This window comes from Dunckerocampus dactyliophorus, chromosome 3 (assembly GCF_027744805.1).
Source record: "Dunckerocampus dactyliophorus isolate RoL2022-P2 chromosome 3, RoL_Ddac_1.1, whole genome shotgun sequence".
NCBI classification, from domain to species: domain Eukaryota; kingdom Metazoa; phylum Chordata; class Actinopteri; order Syngnathiformes; family Syngnathidae; genus Dunckerocampus; species Dunckerocampus dactyliophorus.
The window spans coordinates 34252991-34274945 of NC_072821.1; the positions used below are offsets into that span (position 1 = coordinate 34252991).

At 41.4% G+C, this 21955-nt stretch overlaps 1 protein-coding gene across 1 annotated transcript in view; it reads right to left on the bottom strand.

Moving 5' to 3' along the window:
• Positions 1 to 19718, bottom strand: part of LOC129178364 (homeobox protein aristaless-like 4) — a 50710-nt gene extending 30992 nt beyond the window's left edge. Inside the window, exon 1 of the mRNA XM_054770526.1 lies at positions 19631 to 19718. The gene's annotated coding sequence lies outside the window, so the exon portion shown is untranslated. The remainder of the gene's footprint in view (positions 1 to 19630) is intronic.
• Between the last annotated feature and the right edge of the window lie 2237 nt (positions 19719 to 21955).

Consider the following 21955-nt stretch of genomic DNA (forward strand, 5'->3'; position numbering starts at 1 on the left):
ACCCTATGATCAAGCCGATCTATGGCAAAAATGTTTAACATCTAGTCTAAAAATGTTTTGGGTTGCAAAAAATGCAGTGTTCTGGACTGACATTAAATATGCACAAAAGGGTCTTTTCTCAGGTATTCATTTGTTTAAAAAAAACGAAAAAACAGTAAACCAGTATCATTGCACTTGCACTTGCACTTTAACTTTACTGTCATGTTTTTTTAAATGTTATATACCTGGTTAAATAAAGGTTACATAGAAATAAATAAGCCATTTAACATTTAACATTGTAGCGTGTATACAACTATGTAAGACTACTGAAGTTATGGAAACTGCTCTTATCGTTGTCTATAATGCAAACTACTAAAGTCTGTCTGGACACACGCATATATTGTATGTAAAATACAAATGAATCAATTTTTTACTTTATGTATTAATTTGACTATTTTTTTATCACAGTGTTATAGATACTTTTTTATTGTTGGTGCATTAATTATTTAACTGGCTCTGTATGCATACTATAAGTGCAGACAGGAGGGCCACCCTGCACAACCATTTAAAAGTGAGCATATTATGACCGTATATATATATTTTAGTATAAGATATCATTATGGGGCCGCACGGTGGTCTAGTGGTTAGCATGTTGGTCACGCAGTCAGGAGATCGGGAAGAGATCGGGTTGGAATCTCTGTTGGGCATCTCAGTGTGGAGTTTGCATGTTCTCCCCGTGCGTGCGTGGGTTTTTTCCGGGTACTCCGGTTTCCTCCCACATTCCAAAAACATGCTTGTTAGGTTAATTGGTGACTCTAAATTGTCCATAGGTATGAATGTGAGTGTGAATGGTTGTTGGTCTATATGTGCCCTGTCATTGGCTGGCGACCAGTCCAGGGTGTCCGCCTCTTGCCCAAAGTCAGCTGGGATAAGCTCCAGCATACACGCGACCCCAGTGAGGATAAGCAGCATAGAACATGAATGGATGGATATCATTATGTGATGTGACCTACTTGTATTTCCTTGACAAAACAAAAAAGGGGTAAATATATTTGACTACCAGCAAGTATCAGTCGACATTTCAAGCTTAAACACCATCAAAATCGGTTGGATTCACAATTAAATGATTTATTTGTTGTTGCTATTTTGATGGTCGTGGGGGAAAACAACACATCCATTTTAAATATTTTATATGGGTCTTAAATTACGATTTAGCATTTTACCACTAAGTGCAGTTTATTTTCTATCTCGATCAGTCATGTCAAATGACAATATAAAGGTGAAGGTAGAATAGTTCAAATGGGACGTCTGCATGGTCACATTAATAATAATATCTCAGAGCTGGATTCATTGTGGGACAAAAAAAAGTCAAGCAGTAGACCCAAAAAACCAACAACAACATTGTCCTTCGAAAGACTAAGCCATCGCCACACAAGAGGAATCTCACTCCAACAGCCAGTGTTTACTCTGGTTATACTGTATGACCCCACCATCCCAAGAAAGTCACATTTATTTGATTTAAAAGTCATTTTTGAAATACACAGTGGTGTGAAAAAGTGTATGCCCCCTTTCTGATTTCTTTTTTTTTTGCATGTTTGTCCCACTTAAATGTTTCAGATCATCAAACAAATTGAAATATTAGTCAATGACAACACAACTGAACACAAATGCAGTTTTTAAATGAAACTTTATTATTAAGGGAGAGAAAAAATCCAAACCTACATGGTCCTGTGTGAAAAAGTGATTGCCCCTAAACCTAATAACTGGTTGGGCCACCCTTAGCAGCAACAACTGCAATCAAGCGTTTGTGATAACTTGCAATGACTTATCGAGGAAAAGGCTTCTTGAGACGTCATCTGTACTTCTGTGAAGAATGTGTCGGACGTTTCGCTCCTCATCCGAAGAGCTTCGTCAGCGAACTAATAAGTGCTGGTAGCCTAGGCCTTAAATACAGTAAGAGTGGGCGGAATTGGTGTGCCAACACCCTCCTCCTATTGGTTCGTTACACTAAGCCTGGGCGGAGTAGTGGTATAATCCTATCCTGTTATTAACACCTCCGATAAAAGGGAAGTGTCGCTCCCTGAATAGGGTATGAACGACTCTGATACTGGCTTGTTAGCATCTATTGTTCTGGCTCGGCCCTGCCTTCACCTCATTTGCAAGACTAAGAGCTGTGGGTTTTGGTCTCAGTAACCTGCTGAACACAGGGTCCAAATTAAACCTCAAACCACCATTCCGATTCAATGATGGGTTCTGTTGTTTGACAAAAATAGCTTCCTTTACTCCTCTTTCAAACCATCTGTTTTCTTTGGCCAAAATCTTTACCTCGCTGTCCTGAAAAGAGTGATTGGTAGCTTTCAGGTGTAGATGTACTGCTGATTGAGGACCACTAGCATTGTCCCTGCGATGTTGATAAAGCCTTTTTTGGAGCATTTGCTTAGTTTCCCCAATGTAGTGCTCTTTGCATTCCTCATCTTTACAGTGGATGGAATAGACCACATTGCTCTGTTTCTGGTTTGGAGCCTTGTCTTTAGGATGCACTAATTTTTGTCTCAGGGTATTTACTGGTTTGAAATAGGTAGGAATTTTGTGTTGCCATAAGATCCTCTGGAGTTTTTCGGAGACCCCCGCTACATAAGGGACTACCACTCCTCTCCTTTTTGCTTCTGTGGGCTTTTGGGTTTCTTTCCCTACTCTCTTCTTTTGGCATTTGTTAAAAGCCCACCGTGGGTACCCACAGGTTGAGAGCGCTCTCTGAACATGTTGTGTCTCCTTTTTCTTTCCCTCAGCACTAGTTGGTATTTGTTCCGCTCTATGTTGGAGGGTCCTAATAACCCCTAGTTTATGTTGTAGTGGATGGTTTGATTCAAAAAGCAGGTATTGGTCAGTGTGTGTGGCCTTTCTAAAGACCTCTGTAAGTAGCTGTCTGTCCTTTCCTATAATTACCTTTATCAACATCGCAGGGACAATGCTAGTGGTCCTCAATCAGCAGTACATCTACACCTGAAAGCTACCAATCACTCTTTTCAGGACAGCGAGGTAAAGATTTTGGCCAAAGAAAACAGATGGTTTGAAAGAGGAGTAAAGGAAGCTATTTTTGTCAAACAACAGAACCCATCATTGAATCGGAATGGTGGTTTGAGGTTTAATTTGGACCCTGTGTTCAGCAGGTTACTGAGACCAAAACCCACAGCTCTTAGTCTTGCAAATGAGGTGAAGGCAGGGCCGAGCCAGAACAATAGATGCTAACAAGCCAGTATCAGAGTCGTTCATACCCTATTCAGGGAGCGACACTTCCCTTTTATCGGAGGTGTTAATAACAGGATAGGATTATACCACTACTCCGCCCAGGCTTAGTGTAACGAACCAATAGGAGGAGGGTGTTGGCACACCAATTCCGCCCACTCTTACTGTATTTAAGGCCTAGGCTACCAGCACTTATTAGTTCGCTGACGAAGCTCTTCGGATGAGGAGCGAAACGTCCGACACATTCTTCACAGAAGTACAGATGACGTCTCAAGAAGCCTTTTCCTCGATGGACAACTCCTGTACGACTGAGAGCCTACACAGACGCATTGCAATGACTTACAATAACTGCAATAACTTGCAGCGCTGTGGAGGAATTTTGCAGAATTGTTGTAATTCAGCCACATTGGAGGGTTTTCTAGCATGAAGCGCCTTTTTAAGGTCATGCCACAGCATCTCAATAGGATTCAGGTCAGGACTTTGACTAGGCCACTCCAAAGTCTTCATTTTGTTTTTCTTCAGCCATTCAGAGGTGGACTTGCTGGTGTGTTTTGGATCATTGTCCTGCTGCAGAACCCAAGTTGGTTTCAGCTTGAGGTCACCAACAGATGGCCGGACATTCTCCTTCAGGATTTTTTGGTAGACAGCAGAATTCATGGTTCCATTTATCACAGCAAGTCTTCCAGATCTTGAAGCAACAAAACATCCCCAGTCCATCACACTACCACCACCAAACTTCACTGTCGGTATGATGTTTTTTTCTGAAATGCGGTGTTACTTTTACACCAGATGTAATGGGACGCACACCTTCCAAAAAGTTCAACTTTTGTCTCGTCAGACCACAGAGTATTTACCCAAAGTCTTGGGGATCATCAAGATGTTTTCTGGCAAAATTGAGACGAGCCTTAATGTTCTTTTTGTTTAGCAGTGGTTGGAACACTTTTTCACGCCACTGTAGGTACATAACTATCTGTACTGTTACACATTTGTTTGCAGTTTTGCATGTTGCTCCAAACCTCCCCAGCGGGGACAAATGACAAAAAGCTTCCCGTTGGGAAAGTGTGCATGCGGGCTTCCCAGCATGCTTTGTGGGTTATAAACTTGTATTTGTATAAAATTGTATTGTTTTGTATGTTTATTAGAGTGTAAGTGTCTATACGTAGTCTGTGCGGCACAGTTACATTGTGTGTTCCACATGTCTTACTTGCTATTTTTGGTTGCCCCGTGAGTGAGGTTGGCGTTTGGGTTGATAAGCTCCTGTTGGTTTGTGATGTGTGAGTAAAAGTGTGAACATCAAGCTGCTTCACTACATATCAAAATTTTTTAAAGTCCCACAAACTGATGCTCATTATTATCAATATTTTGTTAGATCAAATAACCACTAATGTTATGATCATATATCATAATAATAATAACGATATATCATAATAATGCAATATTTCCTGTAATGTGTCATATTTCACTCAGTTGTGGAATTGTGACATGTATTTTCTCACTGTGTAAGGTTTGCAGCATTTCTTAAAATGCTGGCTTTTCAACTGTGTTAAAGAGCAGCATGACTTTCTGTGAACGCACACAGCAGTCGTCCCGCCTCGCTATATCGTGGTTCGAATATCGCTCCCTCACCAGATTGCGATTTTTCCAAAATTAATGAATCAATAAATGATCGGTGTTTCGTGGTTGACTATGGCCTATTACTAGTGAAAAAATACTGAAAGACAAGTTATATGTAGTATTGTGGTCACTAGGCATCAGTAATGTTATGAGACATGATGTTCGATTGCATTACCTTCCACACTGCATGGACACTGGCTGCTGAGCTGGTAGAGCCGAGCCGACATGCCATTTACTCTCATTACGTGTGGAAGTGGTACATTTTTGGCTTCTGACCTAACTATGAAAATATTCATTTTTTTTTATATTGAATCCTACTTTGCGGAAATTCACTTATCACGGTCTGGAACCAATAAACCGGCATAAACGAGGGATGAGTGTATTCCGTTTGTATTTACTGTGCCAACCAAACTTGTCTTGTTGAGTGTTGACTGCCAGGACAAAGGCTCTGCATCTCAATGTGTAGTTTTGTTCCCAGATGGGAAAACTGGGTCGGGTGGAAATGTTTGAGGTGGCGAAGCTGCCTTTTATGTTGCTACCACTTTCGAATACATTCGGCATGACACACGCGGGCTGTGGCATTTGGCTTTGAATGTGCTTTTGATGTGTTGATTTCATAGCAGCTTCATTATTTCTCTGCAGCAAATTCTTGGGAGAGATGGACAACCATATAAAAAAATATCATTTTTTTAATGGTAAGTGCTTATAGACTTCGGACCAGGTTAGGATTAGATCTCCTTCTAGTTTCTATCTGTGTAGATGTGCTGGCAAGGATCAAATGGTGCTGCTCCACAACACCATGGTTCATACTCAACTACGAGCCATGCTGGATGATAAAATGTCTTTCAAAGTACGGCGCACCAAACACACTCACGCAAATATTGAATTATTCTCCACATGTCAGCAACGTGATTCATAGACGTAAAACACATCAATTGTAACATTGTGAGTATTAATACCGTTTAAAATGTCCTGCAGCTCCAAGATGTCTCCAGCTAGCATAAAGCAAGACAGAATGGCTTTTAGATTCCCATTTAGAAGCTGATTCATTCTCTGCCCATAAACATGACAGCTCTGGAGCTGTCCTATCTAGTCTTTGAGCATAAACTGATGAAGTCTGCTCGGATGAGAGGCGAAACATCTTCTAGGACAACCTGTGATCGATTCAATGCCCTGAGAATGCACGACCTGGATGACTGAAAATATTCAGAAATGATATTACACTTGGTATCGATCCTCCCACCTCTAGCGTCATCCTTTCTACAAAAGTTATTTTTACACGTCTGTAACTAGCAGTTTGTTAAAATGTTACATAAATAATGTCTATACAGTAAATACATGTTTTAAGATGGCGACAGCTTAAAGACTTTTTTTTTTCCAAATCTTCGTCAGTCAGAGGTCGTGCAGTGTTCTGAAACAAATTAAGTTTGACCTTTGAGGTTCTGCTGTATAAGTGAAACATTGAAGCATTGAAGAACGTTAATTTTCCCTAAAAACAATTACAGTCGTCCCTTCTTTATAGCGGTAAGTTGGTTCCAGATCCAACTGCCCTAAATGAACTTCCGCGATATAGGATTCAGTGTTAATAAATGGAATATTTTTGTAGTTAGAGCATAAAAAAACTGGTTATGACTTTCTAAATACTGGTTTTAACATTATTAGAGCCCTGTAGACATGAAAAAACACACCTATGGTCACCTTTACATTCCTATTATTCATTCTTTACAACACATTATGCAACTCTTATGCTGCAGAGACTCAAGACGGCCACTGGGTAGCAAGCTACTGAGCTAGCGAGCTAACCAGCTAGCCTCGAAGTTATTTCTTCTAAACTTAAGAAGCCTAAAATTGACCACTTCCACACGGGATGGGAGGTGAACTTTTTTCACTCTATCATGTCTGACATGCCATGGCTGACTTCATGACTCCATGCGGGGTTAAGGTAATGTAATGTAAGGTAATGTCTCAATGTTTTGTGTCATTACTGCCGCCTTGTGACCAGATTACTACATATTACTTGTATTTCAACATGTTTTGACAAATAATAGACCACAGTTCACCACAAAACAGCCATGACTGTATGACTGTATCTGTGTAAAAAAACATGTTTATTGTTGGCGATAAACACATTTGTCATGACCATTTTGCTATAGTGAAAAAAGGTTAAAAAAGGAACATTTTATTTAAAAGAGAAAACATAGACTCAGTGTATTCTATTCAAGTCAGGAAGTGGACATTTCAGCCAGCAATTAAATTTAACATCTATATTTTTAATTGGCGGACACATCTTATCTAAAAGTCTATTGACCCACAGCCGTGACCAATTTTTAGTGCGGCCAGTCTAATCATGTTTAATTTAGCAAAATGTTCCACTTTTGCGACAAAATACATGAAGACATTGTTCCAAAGGCACAATGAGTGAGACTGTTGGCACAGGCACTGGCCTTTAAATGGCCTTTTAATGTGTTTTCTATTCACGTCCGTCTTCCAGGCGCATTTGGGAGATATTTATGAATGCGGAGGTCCGAAAGACAACACAAGGATACTGATATACAGCCAAAAAAACACATCCTTTCTCATCACTGACAACATTCAACTTTAGTCTCCAGTTTGGCTTTGGCCTGTGGCAAACCGAGCTGATTTAGACCTTTAATGGGCATTAACACACCATGGAGAAATGGCTTTTGTTCACAAATGGAAATGAACATAAAATGGACACCGGAAGAGGACGGATGGGGGCATCCAAAATTGATGTGATTTCATTCCGATCACAAAAAATTCCACGTGACAAGAAAAGAACACCCTTTCTGTGCAAACTGGGGATCCTTTGGCGTGTGTGCAGGGAGCAATTTGTGTAGCAACTCTGACAACAAGAGAAGGCACTGAGGGCTGGTGCAAATATACACAACCATGATGAAAATAACATTTGAGTGGCCCAAACGAGACAGGAAGGTTTTGTGTAGCTATACCGGGCACCATGGCGGTCAGCATCGCCCAGACGGAAAACAGCAGTCAATGATTCCACAATTGCTGTCTTCTTCTGTGTCAAGAATGAGCTCAACTGTGGTCAAGTGTTTGCTCTGCACCACATGCATGTATCTGCTGTTTCTAGCCATTACACACCTGGCACATGCTGTCACATGCAGCGCCATGTCAACTTGCTGGAAGGTCACCCCCACTTTCAACGCAGTCACAAAATATTTTCAAAGAAAAACAAGGGGGGTGGATCTATCCTTATTCTTATTGGTTTTTCTTACACTGTGTCCTTCAACAACACACACGCACGCACATGCATGTTCCTTAACATACGCTCATTATGTCAACATGTTTGTCCATTCACGTACACACCATGTCAACACGTATGTTCCTTAACACACACCCATAATGTCAACATGTTTGTCCATTCACATACACCCATAATGTTAACACGTCTGTCCATTCACACATACATACACCCTATCAACATGTTTGTCCATTCACATACATCCATAATGTTAACATGTCTGTCCATTCACATATACATACACCATATCAACATGTTTGTCCATTCACGTACTACACCCATAATGTCAACATGTTTGTCCATTCACATACACACAATGTCAATATGTATGTTCCTTGAACATACACCCATAATGTCAACATGTTTGTCCATTCACGTACACACAATGTCAACATGTATGTTCCCTGAACATACACCCATAATGTCAACATGTTTGTCCATTCACATACACCCATAATGTTAACATGTCTGTCCATTCACACATACATACACCCTATCAACATGTTTGTCCATTCACATACATCCATCATGTTAACATGTCTGTCCATTCACATATACATACACCATATCAACATGTTTGTCCATTCACGTACTACACCCATTATGTCAACATGTTTGTCCATTCACGTACACACAATGTCAACATGTATGTTCCTTGAACATACACCCATAATGTCAACATGTTTGTCCATTCACATACACCCATAATGTCAACATGTCTGTCCATTCACACATACATACACCATATCAACGTGTTTGTCCATTCACATACATCCATAATGTTAACATGTCTGTCCATTCACATATACACATACAATATCAATATGTTTGTCCATTCACATATACCATAAAGTCAACATGTTTTTCCATTCACATATGTACACACACACAATAGCAACATTTTTGTCCCTTTACATTTGCCATAATTTTGGCAATCCAATTTTGTCCATTCACATATACACACATGATTTCAACATGTTGTCCATTCAAATACACGCACATAATATCAGCACAGCACAGCACAGCACAGCACAGCACAGCACAGCACTATAATTACTGTATGCAAGAGTGCCTCCAGAATAGTCCAATAGTTTGGATTGAATTCAGGGTTATTCTCCATATGCCTCTGGTGTCTCCTTCACTACTCTGGAGCCATGCAGAGCAGAGCCCTGAGTTGGTGCCAAGTCCATCCCACCTCCAAATATACACAGATCCAAAGATGAAAGTTTATTAAGATCTGAAAAATGCTTCCCATATGTGACCATCTCTAGTCTAGTGTGTGGGTGATGGTGGGATTGCTCTTTTACTGATATGATCAGTTGAAGGCCTCTTCATCATATTCACAGCACACCCAGCTTGTACAGCACGCACAATGAAGGCATCATCCACATCTGAACATCTGCATTTCTGGCTGAGGGTTCTTGCAGCCAGGTTACAGTAATAGGATGTGTATGGTGTGTATGCACAGCATTATGTACCGTATATAGTCAAATGAATGGGTCATCTCTCACATTTAGCACTAAAGCACTGCCAAGCCATGGTTATTTATTCCTTAAACGCTAACACACAACATCATTCCTCTGCAAAAAAAATGCTTGACATTTTAACCGCATGTAATGGCATAGCTGTTGCTCAATGCATTTGAACTCAAAGACCAATCAAATGTGTGGCTTGGTGGGGAAGCTGTTATTTGCTTTACTCCAAACACTTATTGCTTCTGAAATATCGGACTTTTTCCACAGGAAGATCAAAGATGAGATCATTGACAGAAAAGCATTTAACAGTCGGCGGTGCCGTAGCATTGCCAGAAGACCACGGCACTTACAAAACCTCAAGTCGGAATCCTCTGATGTCATGTCAGTGGTGTTGACTGTCCCCAGGGGGCACGTTTGCATGCTGGAGATGCTGTCTAGCACTGGAGGTAGATGACACTCAAAATGCTGACAACAAACTTAACCTTACTTGTTAGCTTTGAGTGCATATTGTGACATATCTTGACCTCATTTTCCGCACGACAAGTTGATAACACAAGAGCAAGTTTCATCTTGCTAATGTACATGACCTACCTCAGAAGAGTCTATAGCCAGGGTCACAACCGGACGGGGGATTTTTTGGCCGTGCGATTTACTGCGTTCCCCAAATCGCTGCATTTTTCTTTGTTCGTGGAGAACATAGTTGTGGGGACCACGAAGGAGTAAGATCACCATGCACCCGATGTATAACCCGTACGTCCAACGTGCGTGCCACGTAAATCTGAGGCAGCTTGGACGCTTCATTCATACAGGTGACGCACGTAACTTGTAAGACCAACGTCCGTCAAACTTGCAATAAAAGTACTGACCGTGCGTTCCATGTCGGCTTCGTATGAAGGTTGCAAGAACGGTGCATGAACTGTACGATGTGCGTACCAACGACGTAAGATCCGTACCACAAACACGATCGGTTCTGCACATGCGTGAGACCTACGGCACTTCCTCTACTCGCAATTTTTTTACGAAAGAGCTTCTGCGACGTCACGTGCCCTGATATTTATCATTACTTTTTTCAATTTATGAACAGAAATGGTCAATCACCATACTTGATATGTGTAATATATTGGGTTTCTTTCCTTAATTCAAGATTCAAGATTCAAGATTCAAGATTCAAGATTCAAGAGAGTTTTATTGTCATGTGCATGGTAAAACAGCAGTTATACCATGCAATGAAAATCTTATTCTGTTCATTCTCCCAAGAAAAGAAGAAAAACACAAGAAAGAATAAGAACATAAGAAACATAAACACATATACATAAATACCAAGAATTTAAGCAACAACAACAGAAGAGACATTAATACAAGTAAATAACACAAATAAATAAATAAATAAATAAATAAATAAAGTGCTATGAGTGTGTGTTGCGTGTGGCGTGTCTGAGTGCTTCATTGAGAAGCCTGATGGCCTGTGGGTAAAAGCTGTTTGCCAGCCTTGCGGTCCTGGACTTCAAAGTCCTGTAGCGTCTGCCTGACGGTAGGAGTGTGAATAATGAGTGTTGTGGATGTGTGCTGTCCTTGATGAGGTTGTGTGTTCTGCGTAGGACTCTAGATGTATAAATGTCTTGCAGTGAGGGGAGGGCTGCCCCAACAATGTTCTGTGAGGTCTTGATCACCCGCTGGAGTGCCTTCCTATCACGTGTTGTACAGTTACCGTACCAAACAGTGATGGAGGCGGTAAGGACACTTTCGATAGTGCATCTGTAGAAGCAACTCAGGATTGTGGTGGACATGCCAAATTTCCTCAGTCTTCTCAGGAAGTACAGTCTCCTTTGGGACTTCTTCAGAATTTGTTGGGTGTTGTGAGACCAGGTGAGGTCCTCGCTGATGTGTGTGCCAAGGAACTTGAAGGTTTTCACCCTCTCCACCTCAGTCTCACCAATAAACAGGGGTCTATGCGGCTCCTTTTCCCTTGTTCTTGGGTCGATGATCATCTCTTTAGTCTTATCTGTATTGAGAAGGAGATTGTTATCACGACACCAAGCTATGAGGTCCGCCACCTCTCTTCTGTATGATGTTTCAACACCACCAGTGATCAGTCCGATGACTGTAGTGTCATCCGCAAATTTAATGATGCTGGTGTTGTTCTGGGAGGCCACGCAATCGTAGGTGAAGAGCATGTAGAGGAGTGGACTCAGCACACACCCCTGTGGGGTCCCAGTGCTCACAATTCTTGAGCTGGATGTGCGGTTGTGGACTCTGACTGACTGGGGTCTGCCCGTGAGAAAGTTAAACACCCAGTTACAGAGGGAGGGAGACAGGCCAAGTGTGAGGAGCTTATTTGTGAGTTTGTGGGGGCTGACTGTATTAAAAGCAGAGCTATAGTCTATAAATAGCATTCTGACGTATGTGTCCTGGCCCTGTAGGTGAGAAAGGGCTGTGTGGATGGCAGTGTTGACTGCATCATCCGTGGACCGGTTCTGGCGATATGCAAACTGTAGAGGGTCCACAGTTGCCGCCGGGATGCTCTTTTTGATGTGGGTCATGACTATTCTTTCAAAGCACTTCATAACAATAGGAGTGAGTGCTATAGGGCGATAGTCATTCAAGCAGGTCACGTTGCTCTTCTTGGGTACGGGCACTATGGTGGTGGACTTAAAGCAGGTCGGTACAGATGCTTGTGCAAGCGACAGGTTAAATATGTCAGCAAGCACATCAGCTAGCTCTGATGAGCAAACCCGAAGTGCACGTCCTGAGATGTTGTCTGGGCCTGCTGCTTTTCGTTTGTTTTGTTTAGAACCCTGCGCACATCAGCTGATGTCACCATGAGAGGTGCGTCCTGTGTGCTCCCCAGGTTCAGCCACCCTCTCTGCTCATCAGGAGTTTGGGTGTCAAAGCGGGCATAGAACTCGTTCAGCTCATCTGGAAGTGTGGTTTGGCTGGACGTGGCTACGCTACTCTGCTGTCGATAGTCTGTGATGTGCTGGAGCCCCGCCCACATGCGCCGAGGGTCTGAGGTGGAATAGTAGCCCTCCAGCTTCTGTCTGTACTGTCTTTTGGCCTCTCGTATGGACCTCCTCAGGTCATATCTGGCCTTTTTGTAGTCATCAGCGGTGCCCATGACAAATGCAGTCGAACGAGCACGTAGCTTAGCCCTTACATCACAGTTCATCCACTGTTTTTGGTTAGGGTATTTTCTGTAATACTTGGTGGTGGTAACAGTCTCTAATGTCACTTATTAAAAGACTCTGCCAGCATGCAGATCATCTTTATTCACCAACCGTGTTCTCATGCTGCACATGCGCAAATGCGCCACAGGCGTATACGTCATATCCGGTCACGTACATAACAACATGCATTCCAACAGGAATCAAAGTACAGAGGTGTGAAAAACTGTTTGCCCCCTTTCTGATTTCCTATTTTATGCACGTTCGTCACATTTAAATGTTTCAGATCATCAAACAAATATAAATCAAACAAAATGCAGTTATCAAATAAAAAAACAGAAAAAAATTTCAAACCTACATGGCCTTGTGTAAAAAAGTGATCCCCCCCCATTAAAACATAACTTAACTAACATTAATTGTGATCTATCAGTGTCATAGTCATTTCTAAAGCTTTGGGACTCCAGCGAACCACAGTGAGAGCCATTATCCATCCATCCATCCATCCATTTTCTATACCGCTTCATCCTCATTAGGGTCGCGGGGGCATGCTTGAGCCTATCCCAGCTGACTTCGGGCGACAGGCGGGGTACACCCTGGACTGGTCGCCAGCCAATTGCAGGGCACATATAGACAAACAACCATTCACACTCACATTCATACCTATGGACAATTTAGAGTTACCAATTAACCTCACCTGCATGTTTTTGGGAATGTGGGAGGAAGCCGGAGTACCCGGAGAAAACCCACGCGCACACGGGGAGAACATGCAAACTCCACACAGAAATGCCCAGGGGAGAATCGAACCCAGGTCTTCCCTGTGTTCGGGTGCGGCCCGAGCCCTTATCCACAAATGGCAAAAACATGGACAGTGGTGAACCTTCCCAGCCAACCAAAATTATCCCAAGAGCACAGCTACAACTCATCCAAGAGGTCACAAAAGACCCCACAACAACATCCAAAGAACTGCAGGCCTCACTTGCGTCAGTTAAAGGAATAGATGGGATTTTTGACATGAAGTTGTATGACATCAACAGTGACTTACCCCCCCACTTTGTCTTGTTAGCTGAGTTCTGATCGGATTTCGGTGATGGGGCGGCTTAAGTAAAGAGTTTGGCTTTTCAAAGCATTATGCGTTCAAAAGAGTAATACTTAATAATACAAAGTATTATTATTAAAAGTAATACAAAACCGTTGCAAACCGTTGCAAAACCAACAAAGAAGTCAGACCTCTCCATCGCTCTGCATTATTTCCTCTCCGTTTGCCGCCTGTCCACTGTTATGCATGTGTTCCACAGCGGACGACGACTGCTCCGCGTAGTGCGCACGACACACATGGGGAGTCCGCAAATGTGACGTACAAAAAACGACGAAGACGTACGAAGCGCCTAAGTTTGTCCTTGCAACCTGGAAAAAACCCCGTAGAGTTTCTTTGACATGACAAAGAACCTCTGCAGCCGGTCAGAAATCAGCAAGTCGCCTTTTTTTGCCCTGAGACTGGAAGAGGCCGTACAACTGGTTGTGACCAAAGCTTATGTTAAATGAGCTGCTCGAAAGCTTTCTGATGTCAAACAATTTGCAGCACCAATAAAACAGAGATGGTTACATGTTTAAGTGTCCCTGTGTGGTAAGAAAAGCGTGATCCTGCTGCGTGTATGCGCCGCTGTGAAAAGACTACAGAGCCACTGGCACCTCACCCAGCTCCAACCACTTCTAAGAGTAAAGCAAATAGGTTGCAGGCTGCAATCTAGAGGTTAGTGTATTCTGAATAAATTACACAAATGTTCAGTAATTTGTTGCCTACCAACCTATATTTGTGAAAGTCCACATGCTACAAGGCTAATTCCAGTCTTTCCAGGCCCTATCATTGTATTTTTTTGGTGAATAAATAATGAATCTGGGCAAAAATATTGGCATTGGTCCAAAAACTATGACTAACAAGCAGGAAATGACTGCAAATTTGTTCTAAGGGGGTCGTGATACATCCACTAAAAGTGCTTACTTTTTCCACCAATACGTAGAGATTATTAAATTAAAAATGAAGTGTTCTTATCTTTTTATTATTTATTTTTTAATTTTCTTTTACACTTTTGGAATTTTTATTTATTTGTATTATTTTTTACACTGTTATTTATTTCATTTCTCATTTTATTTATTTATATTATTTTTATGCTTTTAAGACAATATTTACTTTTATTAATATATAATTTTAATTTAATGATTATTTATTCATTTGTTTCTTTTTCACAATTATGAGGAAGAGGACGACTTTAGTGGGTTTTAGTTCCCAGGAGGAGGAGGAGGAGGATGCGATGAATGACGTTTTCGGTCGGCTACTGTTTAAGTAGCCAAATTACACGCACTGCTCTGCACTTTTTAACTAGCCGTATCTTGGAAAATATTAATAATAAATTAATAATTTATAAATTAATAATTAAAAAATAATAATTTTATAATTCATTTAAGTAACTTATTTATTTATTTTTAAAAACAGAAGTATATTGAGATAGCGTGATATTTTACAACATAGCCAAGCTAAAATACAGCAACGGAAAAAACAGAGGACAGAACCATATAAAATAGGTGAAAATAGTGTTTTAATAAAAAAGAAAATAAGTAAAATAATAAAACTATTACAATAAATGATTATTTATTAAGAACCACTATAAGAATGAAAACTTTATTCACAATTCACGCATGGCTCCGTTTACGATCGGTCACCCTTTGAACAGACAAACATTACCTTAAGTAAGTATCGAAAGTTTCGATGTTTTGATTTGAGAATCAATTTTAGAGCACGAAGAGCTGGTATCTGAAGTATCGATATTTTAGTATCGATCCGCACATCACTAATACACCCCCACAATAGCACCTATGGTGACCAAGAGGGAATCAAACCCATAAACAAACAAATAAATCAAATATCTTCTAGTTTATTGTTCTATTGAACCCAAACTTGTTTAGGCATGCCAACGTAGTCCAACGTGTACAAAGCTGACAGTGGTATGTATGACTGTTGTGAGCAACAGACATTTGGAATGTGTTTTATGACGGTCTGGTAAGCCACTGAAGGACTTGCCACTGCCAGCAGTTGAAGGCCCATTCATTCTTTCAGTGTAAGATTTATGTTCAGTGACTGCCAGTGAGGGCGCTCTCTTTCATTTAAAAAAAATAAAAAATACATTGTGCACTCTTTTGTGCCACGCTGAGATATAATCAAGATCATCAGCGCCTGGGGGTGTCACAAGATCTCGCAAGATTAAAACGTGACAAGATTTCTCGCTCAGAAAAACTCTCTCGCGGGCACTAGGCCTGGGACAATCATACATTTATGAATTAATCACACAATAAATGAAAATGAATACAATCATTTTGCCGGACTTTTAAAAAAAAATTTGCCCATCGTCCACAAACTTTATGTGAGACATGAACACCAATGTATTCCTCTTTTCTGTGCATTCTAAAGATATAAAAACAGATAAAAAAGATGGAGCTAAGAATGCACGTAATGAGAAACACATATTCCGCCTGTAAAGCCTTCTGAAAAATACTCCAAATAGCACCAACACCGCTCCATTTACATATAATGTGACGTGCATATTAACCAAGCTACAGCGACATTGTCATTATTATTATTATTGACATTGTTAAGCCGATCGAACTACATTACTGGCGTATTGACACCTCGCCACACCACACTAGCTAGCTACTAGCCGGCTAGCAAATAGCTTCATCACACACTCGCCCGCAGCGCATTGCAACGCGCTCACAGCGCCTCAGGCTACTATCGAAGGAGCTGCTGCTGTGTTTTTATTTTTGAGTTTGGAAAAGTTAACGCGAGGTGTTCCTTTCTGTGAAATCAGTGCGCCCAGGAAGGAAGTGATGCTTGAAATGACCAAAATAGGGCAAAATACTTTTAGTATTCCATGTTATCATGAATGCACCTGTTACTACCTGCTCACGGCATGGATAGAAAACCATAAAACCTTGTTGGAGGTGTTTCAATAGCGGTCTCTGTCGGCAGCATTGATGTGTCCCATTTCATGTAGTAATGAGCTGCCTCTTTTTTATCTGATTTCTATCTTTAGAACCCACAGAAAAGAGAAATACGTGTGTTCATGTCTCATAAGGATTGTGGATGAAAAAAAGTGCACTTTTTCTTTCATATGTTGCTATGTGCATGCGTGTCTGTTTTCCTCATCTCTCGCCTCCAAACAGGCAGGAAGAGGGTTCACTCTTACCCCTTTTCCACTGTCGCGAACTTTGGTGTTGGGGCTGGCTTAAGCTCCAGGCCAGGGTGTAACCGTGTTGCCTGTGAAGTGACTCGACACCAGTTGTATTTCCATTGTCCCGGGGAGCCGTGTCATTACGTCACAGGGGCTACGCCTCCCATCGGGAAATAACAGGACATTTCAAGTGTTGACCATTTTTTTATTCAAAACACACAATTCGCTATAGTCCTCGACACTGCACACTATTTACAGGTAGAAATATATATATAAAGGTGCAAAAATGTAAAAATTAAGGTGGAAATTGCTAAATATTTCACATAAAGATTGCACGTTCCAGGCTTCGGGTTTGTGGAGAGATCGTAGCAAGGGGAGGATGATCCATCTCATCACCCTTGTTTTCTGACAGAAGGATACAAATATTAAACCAGAACACAGTTACGCAATAAATGTTACTTCTTACATGACTATAGCAGTACAATGAAACTAGATTGCTGCCGTACGCACAAATGAGAAGGGGAGGGTGGCGATCGCTTGCTCTTGTGGAATGAATGAAAGCTTATAGCATACAAGCAATAGACAGCTAGCATGCTAACGTGAACAGCAGGCACTCAAAACGCTGCTGTGAACATTCAATTACACAAATACAACTTACTGGAGTCCTGCAGGTCTGACTTGTGCCTGTGTCTTCTTTTGTGTTGGCCTCCAGGGTTATTTAACCCACCAGCAAACTGGCATGCAGGTGTCTGTGGCCCAAAACTTTGTTGAGCTCCTCAAAATAAGGCATTACTATCCTCCAACCACGGCCACTCCTGCCTCGGTCTTTCTGCAGCAGCCATCTCACCTCTGATGCATTCCAGTTTTGACCGGGTTCTTGTAGCCGTTTCAAATTTCTTCTGCACTTCTTCACATGTCCAAATGGACAAGAGACAGCGGGTTTCCTCTGGTGTCCATGTTTTCTGAGAATTTTCCATTGTTAGTGTGCAACGCAACGTAATAAAGATGAAGGTCATTCGAGGACTTTATTTTAGGTAACCCCGCCCACGTCATTACGCAAACGGTTCGCCCACTCGGCCCAGCAAGTTTTGGAGCCAGAGTTGAACCAAAAACGACAGCTTCAGTTCGAACCAATTGTGGAACCATGACAATGGAAAAGCAAAGCTCTGAGAACCAGCTCCAAACCAGCTCCAAACCGGCTCCAAGCCAGCTCCAAACCAGCTCTAAACCAGCTCTAAACCAGCTCCAAACCTGCTCCAAACCGGCTCCAAGCCAGCTCCAAACCAGCTCCAAACCGGCTCCAAGCCAGCTCCAAACCAGCTCTAAACCAGCTCCAAACCAGCTCCAAGCCAGCTCCAAACCAGCTCCAAACCAGCTCCGAACCAGGCACAGTGGAAAAGGGGTATCTGTGCATTGGTTCCAGCACCTCGGCATGTTTGTTCCATAGAACAACAGCATGAACAGAGTGAGCCCTTTGGCAGTCATGCAGTCTCTTTGTCTCTGGAGGCAATACACAGAGAGCGCAGAAGAGTGGAACATAGTAGAAATTACATTAGTAGATTGCAATATATTGTCTTTTGTTTTCACTTTCTCTGTCAATGATTCACACTGCCTGATCACGCTCAACCTTAAACCAGAACTCAGAAACTCGGAAAATGCATTGCTGTCCCTGAGCAGACATGAAGACGATGTCTCTGTGATAAAAGACTGTGATCTGCTGGTTCAACCTTTTGGCCCTGTCGGTATTTTGATTCGACCCGTGGCATTTAATCTCTGTGTCTCAGTCAGAGGTGGCCAGGGGGATACTGTGGGAGGGCTGGAGCGGGCCCTCCTGTGTTTATTTTACTGGGCAGATCCGAGTCTCGCAGCAAGGTGCTCGCTGTCATCACTGTGACCTACGAACCCAGGCGGCGGACATCACCAAGACTCCACAGAGAAGAGGGACACAGCAGCATGTGGGATGTTCAGACGGAGGTCAAAGAGCAGGGCTGCTGCTGAACTTGTGTGCAGATGTCAAGAAACAACCACAATGATTTAATCCTTGAAGTTAGAACTGGAAAACGCAGCCAACACAGTGGCATATCACAGTTTATTCCATAGATGAGCTACGTTTACTTAGATGAGCTTCTGCTGGCTGCGCTTTAGAGAAAACACAAGCCTTTTAAGATTCAAAACCACCGCATTTCACTTTGTTTGTAATCAAGAACATTATTGAGGAGCGTTTGGAAGAAGCTGACTGAGAAACCATAAAGTTTCTGAGCGACACGGAGTCAGGGTGATGGTGCCGTCCCTTTAAAGTTGTCCAAAAAATACGGTTTACAGAAGCCTCAGGAGATGACAGAATGAGACAGGGAGTTTTTCGTATCACAACCCAGCACTCAGGATTTACTTCGCTGTCTTATTTCTCTTTCTTATTTTCTGAAAGCTTGAAGCTCATGAACAAAAAAATAGATATATATTTCTAAAAAAGATAGCAGAAAACACACCTCATTCATACGGAAACCCCTCGGGGGCAGGGGGGAAAACAATTTTGATGGGTAAAAAAAAAAAAAGATCTCGTAAAAACGCAATAACTTTTGCGACATAACGCAATACTTTTGCGAGATCTTGCAAAATTGTTCAGTGACACTTGGAAAAGTTAGTACGTACCCCATGGATGTGATATCCACTTCCCTCAGAAGTAACTGCAATGCTTGTTTGTTTTAAAAACAAAAAGTCACTGTGGTAAAAATTCCCATTTGGAATCCAAAGATGAGAAACTCGGCGGAAAACTCCTGCTCTCTAGCAAGGTTAAGCGTGGTAAACAAAGATGTAAAAGAAAGTCAAACAGCCGGTTTGACAAGGGCGTGATCAAACACGCTGGCATCGATTGGTGTAGCCTGTGTCAAAGCTGTCAAACTAAAGCCAGTGAGGTTTTACAGACTCGTTAGTGTTGATTCTTGCAGCAATACGGGACAAATTGCGTTCCTTGTCCGACCAATGCGGGTGTTGGCAACCCTACGTGACACAGCCGCACACAGGGACTTTTTATATCAAAACCCAGCACTAGATAATCAGGATTACTCAAGATTTACTCTGTTTTCTATTTCTTATTTACTGAAAGTTTGAAGCTCAGAAACAAAACATCAGAATGTCACCGAACAATTTGGGGCAACATAAATAAATAAAAAAATAATACTATTAAAAAAAAAAAATTGCAAAAATAGATGCTCTTTTTCCGCAGGAAACACTTGGTAAAAAGGTCTTTCACTTGTATAGCGCTTTTCCACCTCCAAGGCACTCAAAGCACTTTGACACTGTTAGCACATTTACCTCCTGATGACACAGCATCAGGAGCAACTGGGGGTTCAGTATCTTGCCAACCGATACTTCGGCATGATCACGGTAGGACCAAACCCGCAACCTTCAGGTTGGGAGACGACCACTCTACTACCGGAGCCATGCCGCCTCCATCACATCTCATTCATACGGAAAGCTGTAGGGGACATGGGAGAAAACAATTCGGTTAAAAAAAAAGATTGGTAAATGTCCCCACACTCACCCCTCTATTTTCTTTTCTCTTCTTTTCTATCCCCTCCTGCTCCGATCCGGCCGCTCCAAATTTGCATAACAACAAAACATCAACTAAAGTCAAATAAATTATGAATAACAGGGGAAGAGTATCTTACACTTTTCCCTGGCAGAGAAAATCTTTTAGCAAGTAAGAGCTTGTAAATTTAGATCATTAGTACTAACTGCCCTAAAGGCTGGACAGGACAAAAAGTAAGTGTGATTAAACTGTGATTAAAATGCCGCTAGTAGCTGGTAGGATGTTTGTGTTGAATCTTCAAATTAAGAGCAGCACATTTGTTGAGTTTGTCACATGACAATGTTTACTTAAAGGACAAGCAGTGTACACAAGTGAAAGATTCCAATGTATGGCTAATCAATATATTTCCTTTCCAGTACCAGTAAAACAAAGGCATGTGTTTCCAGCAACACTAGCTAGGACCGGATGTTAGCGTTTTATTTTCAAAAGGCGAGCCGAACAAACATCACGGATTATTGAAAACTTATTCCTATTATTACAATATCACTTTTTTCTTCGAATGTACGAATGTCTCATTTTTCCCTAGCTGAGACGCAGACGTTTGTTTGGTTTCGACCGTCAGTCCGGCCTCAAAACTTGCAGCGAGTTGAACACAACTTAATACAGTATTTTAGTCTGGGTGTCCTGCGAGGGCCGCATGCTGAAAAATCAAAGGAAGCGGGGGCCACTGTTCAATTTTTCAAAGCAACCCATGGAGATATGCCGAGACGTAGTTTATATTTTAAAAAAAAACAGCCTTCATCTCAGCTTTGTGTTATTGTCGACAAGCATGTTATTATTATTAGTAAGAATGAACTTTTTCTACTTATGTTATGCTTTTTTGCTCGTTTTTTTTTTTTCCAAATATTTCAACTTTCTTCTCTTTCATTTTTTTCCTCTTAATATTACGTCTTTATTGCCATAATATTTTGACTTTATTGTTGTAATATTATAACTTTTACCCAACCTTTACTTACCTTTTATTGTTTGTTTTTCTCATTTTACAAATGTTGAAAAAATACATTTTTAGTCTTTAATATTTCAAATTTATGCAATTTTTTTCTCGTAACATTATGACTTCATGTGAAAATACTGCTCTTTTTTGCTGGGTTTTTTCCGTTTTCCTTTTTAATTGTACTTTTGGAATGTGCTGAGGGCCATTAAAAAAACAGCCATGGGTCGTAAATGGCCCCCGGGTGGCACTTTGGACAACCCTGTGGTAAGTTGTTACGGGAATTACACCATGCAAGCAGTGTGGAGTGTGTCAAAACTAGACATCTTTATGGGTGCGTCAGTTGTGGTTTTTTTGCCATTCGCTGGTGGTCTCGGAACGTAGCGTAAAAGCGTGGATCTACTGTTAGTAAGTAAGTCTTTGGAAATATTAGTTATAGTTGGTCTTTGATTTG